The sequence below is a fragment of the Schistocerca piceifrons genome, chromosome 1 (assembly GCF_021461385.2).
Source record: "Schistocerca piceifrons isolate TAMUIC-IGC-003096 chromosome 1, iqSchPice1.1, whole genome shotgun sequence".
In the NCBI taxonomy this organism is placed as follows: Eukaryota; Metazoa; Arthropoda; class Insecta; order Orthoptera; family Acrididae; genus Schistocerca; species Schistocerca piceifrons.
This window is the reverse complement of record NC_060138.1, coordinates 1,131,478,501-1,131,490,701: the sequence shown is the minus strand read 5'-3', so window position 1 is coordinate 1,131,490,701 and position 12,201 is coordinate 1,131,478,501.

The window sequence follows — 12,201 nt, the reverse complement described above, 5'->3', positions numbered from 1 at the left end:
GCATTTAATTTCTTTGGCCCAGTATGCCTTGCATGTACAGTAAATTTCTCATTACACGACATCTAAATTTTAACATTTAACTAGGCCTATATTTTTATTATTAGTTATCTAAAGTGTTTCTGAAAGGTGTGGCATACAAATATTATGACTAAGTAGCTAATTACAATATAAAGATGTAAATACATACAAATGTGGAGCCACTTACTTGGAACTTATTATTAACTGCTAAACATTAGTGCACTGTTCTTTTATGGCAAAGACTGGTTTTAGCGCATGTGTAAAACTTTTCTCCCAAGTGTTATAATGAACATTTTTAATCAGTACAAAACAACAAAATTCATACCAGAAAAATTGAATATTTTGATATAGAAATGGATAAAAAAAGCCATGTTACATAAACATTTTCCCCCAACATTAACCGAATAAACCGAATATTGGAGCAACAAACTCAGTAATCCATAATTTAGAAATAAAGGTTTTCAGTAATGTTAATGTAGATTTTAATTTCTTTTCAGGCTACCTTTCCATCACCAGCTACACAATCATCCCAGTCAGCTTCGAACTTTTGAAGGTGCACGACTGTTTACTGCAGCGTAGTGTGTAGTATTTTCTTTAACTGGGATCCAACCTAATGAAAATATAAAGGGGGATGATTGTAGCAATTAAGTTTTTTCTTAAAGCTCACGCCTAGCCTCATTACTGAAATATATAATTTTTTTTCCTTGTAGCTCACGCCTAACCCGATTTTTGAAATAAGTTTTTTCTTAAAGCTCAGACCAAACTTCCTATTGAAATATAGAAGATTTTCTTTAAATTGGGATAACCCAACAATGTGGATACTTATTGCATATTTTGCACAAGTTTCTGGGAAATGTGAACTACATTTTATATTCTGCAATATGACTTCTTTTGATTTACATCTGTTCCTTCAGGTTACATGTGGCTTATTTAATTTGTCATATTATATCTGCTTTTGTAGTTGTGTCAGCTGATAATGAAAAATGTTTTTCTGAATGTTAATATACATTGGCAATAATAAACTTTAATGCTGACAGGAACGAACTGTTATTATCTTATTAATTGGCATTAAAACTTCATTTTAGAAGATTAAGTGAAGATATTTTGCAATGTTAATATAAGCATCACATTTAAATAGGAATCATGAACATATTGCCCCCATTTACACCAAGGCTGGCGTAACGGAATTGCTTATTATGATAGCATCCTCTGACATGTAGAGTCTAAACAAAAATTTTCCATCTCAAATTAACTAAAAAGGAAGTAAATAATTTTTTGCTGGGAGAACACACCTTCAGGCAACCATCCTAAACAAAGAAAAATGCATTAATGTCGTAAAAAACTTAATTTTTTGACGAAAGTAAATTTAAGAAAACTTTGACCATATTTCATCCCGTGTGGGGTTGCTAGTCCCCCATAGGGCGCCTCCCCGGGTGGCGGATTGGGGAATGCTCTCCAGATATGGGGGGGTACCGGGGAAATAAAACACCCGGGGTGGACCAAAACTAGCACGGGTAGGGAAGACTCGTTAAGCCATGGTGAAGGCAAATCCCTAGGGGTAGAGTACCCCAAAATCAAGACTCCTGGTCCTCCAGGTTGGGGGTTGTGCAGAGGGCTACCAACCCACTCATGTAAAACAATGGCCGCTCAGGACACTCAAGGTATGCCTCGGAAACAGGACAGAATTTACTGGAACAGAAATTGGCAAAGTTACAAGGATTTCTCTTTTGGCTCGTGGAATGTCAGAAGTCTATACCACCCAGGAAGCGCACAAATACTAATAAACGAACTAGGAAAATACAAGGTACAACTGGTAGCGCTCCAAGAAATAAGATGGCAGGGAACGGGATCAATGAAAATAGGAGACGGGACAATAATGTATGGAGACTGCGGTCAGCGCCATGAATTTGGAACGGGCTTTTGCATTCATAAAACAGCAATTGACACAATAAAGGAATTCAAATCAATTAATAACCGTATATCACGTATTACAGTTCAGGCTCAGTGGTTTGATATTACACTTATAAATGTTCATGCACCCACAGAAGATAAGGAAGATGACGTGAAAGAAGAATTTTATAGTCAACTGGAACAGACATATAATTCAATAAGTAGACATAACGTAACAATAGTGTTAGGAGACTTTAATGCCAAAGTAGGAAAAGAAGAAATCTACAAACCAACCATTGGGAATTACAGCTTACATGATGAAAGTTCAGAGAATGGTGTGCGACTCATAAACTTTGCAATGGCAAATGGTCTCACATTAAGCAGCACAAAATTCCAACACAAACGCATTCATTTAGGGACATGGATATCACCAGATGGAAAAGTAGTGAACCAGATTGACCATGTCGCCATCCAAAGACGATTTCAAAACGGTATTAAAGATGTTAGAACTTTTAGGGGAGCAGATTGTGAGACAGATCATATGTTAATCATAGCTCAAATGAAAATAAAGCTAAAAAAGAAACAAAGTACAAATAGGGTTGAAATTAAAAGGTACGATGTAGAAAATCTGGCAGAAGAAAAAATAAAAGAAAACTTTAGGAAAGAAATGGAAATTAACCTATCGGAATCTAGACTGACACATAGTGACCAGCAAGACGTGGAAAGTAGATGGAGACACCTCAGAAACAGTATTCAAGATGTAGCTTCCAAAACTATAGGTAAAAGAAAACGAACTAACAAAATCTGGTTTAATATAAAGTGCCAAGAAAGAGTACTGGATAGGCAAAATGCGAGGAAGGCATAGTTACAAGACATGGACAATATTACACTAAAGGAGAGATACTATAAAATCCGCAAGGAAACACAACGAACTCTAAGACAAGAGAAGAGAAAACACTACAACAACATGGTAAGAGAAGCGGAGGATGATTTCAAGCATCACAGAGCAAGGCAGATGTACCAGAATATAAAAAAGTCCTTGGGAAAATTCACTAAAAGGGAACAGTTTATAAAGGACCATAATGGGAAAATACTTACAAACAAGAATGACATACAAGAAACATGGAAGACATTCTTTACACAGCTGCTCAACTGCAATGATCCACAATATTACTTTACATTTGAAGAACCAGATACAGTTGATATACAAGTCACCGCACCATCAGTAAATGAAATAAGACAAACAATAAAGAAATTAAAGAACAACAAGGCCTGTGGGGAAGACCAGGTATATGCTGAGCTTTTAAAAATGGAGGACCACAATTGGAAATAGAACTACATTCCTTAATTGAAACAATTTGGGAGACAGAAAACATACCGGCCGATTGGAAAACTGCAATTATATGCCCCACTGCAATTATATGCCCCATCTTTAAGAAGAATGATCCCCTTGTCTGTGATAACTACAGAGGAATTGCCCTACTCGATGTCACGTATAAAATTTTGTCGATGTGTATACTACACAGACTGATTCCCATAACCGAAGAACTGATTGGGGACTACCAATGTGGTTTCCGCACTAACAGATCCACTTTGGATCACTTATTCACATTAAGACAAATAAATGAGAAGGCATGGGAATTTAATGTAGATATCCATATTCTATTTATAGACTTCAAGAAGGCCTATGATAGCATACACCGACAGACACTCTTAAACACCATGAAAGAATTTGAAATACCATTAAAATTAATCAAATTAGTTAAAATGTGTTTGGAAGAAACCATATGCAAAGTTAAGACACCTGCAGGAGAGACTGAAAATTTTAAGGTGTACACTGGACTGAGACAAGGGGATGCCATTTCACCTATTCTATTTAATATTATCTTAGAGAAGATTGATAGAGAATTCACCAAAACTAATCCACAAGGGATCCAACTGCAGGGACAGAGCATTACTAGACTTACTTATGCAGATGATGTAGCCTTAATAAGCACTTCAAAAGCTGAATTAATCAGGATGATGCAAAATTATTACAAAATAGCTGAGAAAGCTGGACTTCATGTGAATGAAGAAAAGACAGAATATCTAGTCATAAGTAAAAAACTCCAAAAGAATACACCACTGACCGTAAATGGTCTCACTTTCAAGGCAGTTGACCACTTCAAGTACTTAGGGAGTCTTTTTAGCAGAGACAATAGAGCAGAAATAGAAATAGACGCCCGTCTAGCAGCAGCTAATAGAACTTTTTACAGCTGTATCAAAATTTTAAGGATGAGATCACTTAGTACTGAATTCAAAATCCGTTTTTATCAGTCAACTATTGTACCAGTAGCATTATATGGATGTGAAGCTATTACATTCAGGAAAAAAGATGAAGAAAAACTGTTGATATTTGAAAGAAAAATACTAAGAAAAATATTTGGACCAATCTTCGATGAAAATGTCATGGAGTGGAGGATAAGGAAAAATGAAGAACTACGGGAGCTGTACAAACATAGTACCATTGTGGAAATGTTAAAGAAGAGAAGACTGAACTGGGCTGGTCATGTAGCAAGGATGCCGAAGAACAGACTACCCAAAATAGCATCCACTAAGAAATTAGAAGGAAAGAGAAGAAGAGGAAGACCTCGAATTAGGTGGATGGAGAATATCCGGGAAGATGCAACTAGGATGGGCATCAACTCTGATTGGACAACAATTTCCCTGGATAGAAATAATTGGAAGAGGCTCGTAGAGCAGGTGTATGGTCGATAAGGCCTTAGCCACGCGTAACGTAAGTAAAGTTGACCATATTTCATAAATGTCTGACAATAGAATGCCGTTCTTATAGTAGATCCAGATGTCTTAGTTTTCTCATAATAAACCTGCTCATAACGCCGTGCCATAACGACGTGTCACACCACAACACCCTTAGGTTGCGAGTCAAGGCGCACAGGTGGAATCTGACGCTTCCATTGACCTCTAGTTTCTTACAGTTTTCGATTTTCCGTAATTAGGCTGACATTCCTGATTATGGCACATGTTACATAGTACTGATGAATATTATGTGGTAGTCCACAGGTATTTCAAATACTCATTTACAGTGTAGTGAATGTTAGTTAATAAATTTGTTGTATATCTTTGACCAAATGTGTGGGAATCATTTACACCAATAATGTTCAGTGGCATCCTTTGCACTCTTATAGACTCGAAACTAGTAATCTATGTGTAATTTAAAAAATAAACACGTTCCATTAAATGAATATCTCTCTGCGGATACATAAATTTTAAAAATTAATAAAAATACCGCAATAATTTAATTTTATGCGTTAGAAATGGCTTGTGAAAGCCAGCGACTGTGGAAACAATAGGTTTGTTTATAAATAACTGCTACCAAACGATTTTTACTTTTATTTATATTTTTCACGACGCGTTTCGAGAAATAATTCTCATTTTGAAGTGCATTGTTCTGTATACTATGCCATTTTTTCCGTGGTGGTTGTGTGGGGTTCTGCTTGTTCTATTGTCCTTAAATTCTTCTGTGGTCCAATTTTCTGAGCACAATACAGGCATACGTAAAAAAAATACACACACATGAATAGTTACAAGCGAAAACACCACGAATAAACGGGACAGGATGGTGAACAATGCACTTGAAAATGGTTATTATTTAGCGCGCAACGCTACGTGCAAAATATAAAGAACAAAAAATTGTGACTGGGAGCTCAGTTATTTATAAACAAACCCTTAGCGCCAACAAAATTTGTGATTTGTCACGTTTTCTTAAGCTGACATGTTTATTGTTCCATAGTTATATTTCACTGCGTCAATACAAAATCATCAGTAAATCACATTCAAGGTTTATAGTAACAACCACACCAAAAGCTTTACATTCTACGCAATAAATCCACAGTTCTTCGATTTTACGGCGGCTAATCAGCACTAAGGCACAACATTATTCGTACTTGTAATCTTAGCACATTATTCATAAAGAAGCACGTATAATTTCAGCGAAGAAATACAACTTTCACAGAAGAAAACAAGTTTTCACACCTAATATATATATATATATATATAGACACACACAGGGTGATTCAAAAATGCATGTAAATATTTTAAGGGTGTATTTGTGAGGTAAATATAAGACAAAAATGTTCTATAAATGTTTTTCCATAAACGTTTAATTCCAGAGTTATCGTTAAATACGAAAGTCATGTCCGTATCAAAACGACGGCAGTGCAAGCAGCAGGATGCCATATTCTGGTACGTAATTCACATACGTATCTCCCAACAGTTGATTCGAAACTGCATGAATAGTGTTTGTTTTTGTTTGCACGTGATGTTTACTCCTACTGTACGGAAGATGGCGCTGATGTTGTTGGTAACGGAAAAGTACGTCCTGTCGTTCATTCATCGTCGGAAGGCTAAAGGTTTCGTGCACATGATGTACTCAAACAGTGAGTATGCTGATATGCACCTTGTGTATGGTGCAGCAGATGGAAATGCACTTGCAGCAAGACGAAGGTACAGTGAGCTGTTTCCAGGAAGACGGTTACCAAGTCATCAGACGTTTGTATCTGTGGACAGATGTATGCGGGAGTATGGCATTCGTCCTGGGCCACATTCAGGTCGACCACTTTAGCATGCAGTGAACGTCGAGGAACATGTTTTGGACCTGGTAGACCAAGATCCATCTATCAGTACGAGACAAATTAGTGCAGCTGTACGACTTCCACAATCTACTGTATGGCGGCTGCTTCGGAGACAACAGTTGCATCCATTTCACCTGCAAAAAGTGCACGAATTGACACCTGAAGACTATCCTCGCCGTCAGCAATTCTGCCAGTGGTTACAAGAGCGTCATTTGAATGATCCAATGTTCATTCGGCGGATATTATTCACAGATGAGGCCATGTTTACTCGTGCGGGTGTAATCAATTCGCATAATATGCACCAGTGGGCTGTCGAGAATCCTGGCGCGAGAATTGTGCGTGGATATCAACATCAATTCTCCATAAACATTTGGTGTGGTATTGTGGGGAATTACTTACTCGGACCTCATGTTCTGCCTCCAAGGCTGAATGGGCACGCGTACTGCGACTTTTTGGAGGGAGAATTGCCTGGATTGTTACAGGATGTCCCTCTTGCAACACGAGCCACCATGTGGTTTATGCACAATGGTGCTCCCGCCCATTACAGCCGCAACGTAAGGGCGTACCTCAATTCTGCGTATCCACATCGATGGATAGGTCGCGGAGGACCAATTGCTTGGCCAGCCAGATCACCTGACCTGAACCCTTTAGACTTTTATTTATGGGGCCGACTAAAGACATTGGTGTATTCTTCTGCAGTACCGAACAGAGAAGTGCTACAACAAAGAATTGAAGGTGGTTGTGAAATTATTCGTGGAGAGTTGAACGGACTGTGTAATGTGCGGATATCATTGATGCGACGAGCACGGGTCTGTCTGCAAGTTCAGGGACAGCATTTTGAACATGCATTGCATTAAGATTTGTGCAAATACAGTACAGTACAGTACAGTACAGTCTGTAAAATGCTTCAATTTTCCTTAGTTATTGTGCATTGCTGTAGTTCAATCAACAGGACCTAAATTAATACAGTGTTCGCGAGGAATTGTTTCAGTTTGTTACGTCACGTTTATTTATCAGTTTGCGTTGTTAGTCCAAATGCACTGTAATTAAACTGTGAACTCTGGGAATTAAATACCTTACGTTGTATTGAATGTATTATCCTGTTTTGTTCATAACTCTGTAATAAGCCAAGTATGGAAAAAATTGTATAGAACATTTTTGTCTTATATTTACCTCACAAATACACCCTTGAAATATTTACATGCATTTTTGAATCACCCTGTATATATATATATATATATATATATATATATATATATATATATATATATATATATATATATATATATCTCCAGGCCTTTGCGCGTAGTCTCCCACTACAAACAACTGTTTCCAGCCCGGCAATACAGCGTTTATAAGGCGCTATCTGATTGGATTCTCTGTTTCGCCCACTTCTGACCACTCATTGGTCGCTAGCTTGGAGCTCAGACGGATTGGAGGGGGTATGGCTAGATCCCGGGTCAAGTCAGGAGTTGCGTATTGTTTGGCAGCCAGCGTTGCCAACCATACGATAATTACAACGTGAACTCGATATACGATAGTACATTGCTGATAATTGCGGAATCTACGATAATTTTTGTGAAGATTTAAAATGAAAATAAATTGATACTTGTAGTTTCATACGTTAACAATCTGTTTTCATATATTTAAGTCCATACTCTCTTCAATATAAGCAATTTCCTCTTTCTCTCGTCCACTCCCCGCAATAGTCCAACGACTCTTAACACTGTATATTCGCTTCCGGGGAATACCCCTACTGCCTAACAAATATTGTTTCACAGCAATATGGGCTATTAGTGATGGGCTAAACTGCGATTTTCCGATATCAGTGATTTCTGTGAATGCTACTTTTCAGTATCTGTTATTCTTAACTGATTTGTCGCAGTTAAGGAACATAGGTCGTGTATCCTCCGCCACTGCTATTTCTGCGATTTCTGTGACTTCTGCTACTTATGCGATTCCTGCGACTTACCACCGTATGAAAAAGTTACATCTGTCAACACAGAAAATTGCATCTCAACAAACCTGTCATTGGCAAGTATGTTTTACGTTTTTTCTTCCGTTGGCTTTAATTTTGTATTAAAGAAACAACTGTGAAAATATTAATAGTGTAATTAATATGTAAGTAGCCGTACAGTACCGTAATAGTTCGTATTTAGAAAATGAATTCTAACATATTGTTATGTTCACAGATACATGAACTACATTTCAGTCACTCAGTAAAGTGGTAACTCAAAATATCATTGTCAACAGATCTGAAGAAATTGCCACTGCGTCTTTAGACCGTTTTCGTCAGACGAGAGGTTAGTTTCTAAGCGTTTCGATGGACTTAATTACTTCAGTGAGATCGTTCTTGCAAATGTGATTCATTATAGCAAATATTAGCAATCTACTCTGTCAATTATATTGCTAGTAATTAATGACAGCAAAAATTGTTTAATAATCCTTGTGTTTTTGCAGACATAGTTTTGACTCTGATTACTGGTTGCTGTACGTATCAATCCACATCAAAGCTGTCGAGAGAGACTCGTGAAGATTCAAGACAGCTCTTAGAGGATTTGCAGTTTAAAACTGAAATAATTGTGAAATAAGTGTGTGAATGATTAAACTGTGTTTTATTGAAGTAGTTGTGCGATTTTAAAGGAATAATAAATGTCAAATACAGTGAGTGAATAATAAAAATCTCATTTTCCACATGTTTAAGCCGTCCTATACCCATAATTTTCCGCCACTTATTGGTAAACACTTGTTGGAGAGTGACATGCCGCCCCCTCCCTTTCTCAACAATCTTGGTGTGACACTGACCTGTAACATATCCTGAAGTCTACAATATGCATTTTGAGGCTGTTGATATGAAAGTGGGAAGTACAGATCTTCCAGTTAAATCAGGAATAGCTTAAGTGCATTACTTGAAAGTAACACAGGAAAAGCTTACTTACGTAGGTGGTAGTAGTGTCGGCAAAAAGTTCTTGTGTATGAAGTTTCCGTGTAGAAAACCAGGTGTAAAACTTTTCTCCCGAGTCTTGAACTGTGTCGGAACAGAAGTGAGGCATTCATATGACTTTTCATTTCTCTGCACTTATACAGATGTCCGAGTTCTGCTGTGTTAACATTGCAAAGTCCTGTAGGCATGTGTAGTATTAACCAAAACTCATATTGGAAGCAGAATCAAACATTTGTTACGTTACTTGATATTTTCAGGAGAAAAAGGCAATGTTGCTTCTTATTAATATAATACATTCAGAGTCACAGCAGTATTTGACCAACCATAACTGATGATGAATGTGCATGTCGTCATATAATATGAAGGGCTTATTTCAATAGTGGCACAAGTCCATTACCTCCACTTTTCTGTCTATAATGCTTCTGAAATTAGTGATCCAAACAAACATAAATAAAGGTCTAGCAAGAAGCCATATGCTTGAATATTTCTGGTATCTCAACTGCAGATTTTTTAGCCCTCATTTAACTTTACGACTCTGTATCTCAAAATGAACGAAAATGGACTTGTACCACTAATGAAATAAGCCCTTCATATGCACACACAGCACATCGATCTCGTGAGGCACAAGGCTCGTACGTAAAGCCTTGTCAGTACACAATATTCCCCCTGAAAATTTAGTAGGATTTGCTTCGGATGGGTGCAACACAATGATGGGGAAAGATAATTCTGTTTCTAGTCGAATAATTAGAAATTTTCCTGGTATTTTTATACAGAAATGTATATGTCATTCATTGCACCTACGTGCAAGTGAGGCTTGCAAACAATTACCAAGACTATGTGAAGACACAGCAAGGGATACATATTCATTCTTTAAGGAGAGTTCAGAAAGAATAGCCCAGTTTGTGGAATTCCAACAGTTTTGTAATGTCGAACCTCACAAGATACTGCATCCGTCTCAAACAAGATGGTTATCTTTGTTAACTCTTGTTTCACGTATTCTAGAACAATGGAATGCATTGCAATTATTTTTCACTTGCAAGCGGGAAGAAGAAAGACTGTATGCAGCTGAACAGTTAGCGATGGAATTCAGGGACAACTTTGTACGTGTATTTTTTATATTTCTCGAGTGGATTCTTCCGAAATTTTTGTCTCTGAATCAATATTTTCAAAGCGAGAAATTAGTAAATTGCTCTTTGCATGATACAATGTGCAAAACGTACAAAGAAATCCTCTGCTGTATGTCCCTTGATTATATCAATAAAACTGATTTGACAGACATATATCCAGCAAACCCAGCCCAACTTGTGTCTTATACGCAAATGTATTTAGGTGTAGGTGTGATGGATTTCATGAGCCAATCTGAAAAAATCTCACAAAAATCTAAAGTGACTGATTTCTACTACAGAGTGCAACAGTTTCTTATACAATCTTGTGAGATAAAAAAGCGGTAGGATTTCAACAATTCTGTTCTAAAAATGTTGAGTTGGTTAACACCAGATATAGCTTTGTCAAAAAGCGCTGCAAGGCCGTCAACGCTTGTTCCACTTATAAAGTCGGTTCAGAGGATTTCTCCAAAAGACAAAAGGCTTATGCAAATGATTGATGATCAGTGGAGAGCATTGCCACATGCAGAATTTCCCGAAAATCTACGGTCTAAAGAGGTGGACGAATTTTGGGTGTTCATAAAGAACGCTAGGGACCTTCATGGTAACCAAGAGTTCCTCCACATAGGAATCTTTGAGCTACATATATTAGTTTTACCACATAGTTTTACCACACTCTAGTGCTGATTGTGAGCGGGTGTTTTCAAAAATGAATATAGTGAAGACACCATTGAGAAATAAGTCACTTTCGGGTACAGTCAGCGCAGTAATGCTCACTTCCCAGCGTGTGAAGAATTGTGTACAGTTCGAACCAACTAGTGCAATGATTGCATCAATGAACACGCCCAACATTTATGCTAAGAAGAAGGAATCTCATCGGGATAGTGACGCCGATTCCGCCGATGTGGAGTTCGACAACGATGCTTATTAGAGGGAGTTAAATTATATTATTTTTAATTATATTACGTACACAGTGCTACTTTTCGATCGGGGTTAGCGAATTTTCCTTGCATAAAATCTGTGATGCTTTGGACACTTTCGAGTTTATCTGGTTCTGAACGTATTTTTAGTACTTAGCATCGCGATTAGAGACGTTTTGGTTCGTAATTAGGAGGTTTTATGGATAACAATTTTAAAAGATGAGAAGACACTGCCATTCGCGATTGAAAACAAATATTGTTTACGTCATATTATCAGCATTGTTTTTTTATAAGATTATCAATATACGATAATTTTAGATAAAAAACGATAATTTTAAATACAAAATGCATAATTTTATCTTCTGGGGTTGGCAACGCTGGAAGCAGCAATAATGGTGGTGTGTGTGTGTGTGTGTGTGTGTGTGTGTGTGTGTGTGTGCTCTACTGTTACGAAGTGAAATTCGTTGTTTCATTGCATATAACTAATAAAACAAACTTCATTTACTGCCTTTGATCAATAAATACGAACATTAATATTATTTTTATTGTAAATTGGACATAAAATACGAGAGAGAAGAGTAACTGACATCTCCAGAAAGGGACACTTCTGACAGCTCCGAAGGTGAGTAAGTACATCTTTCATATTATTGTCTCGTGTTTTATTTAAACACTTCAAAAATACGTATATTTTA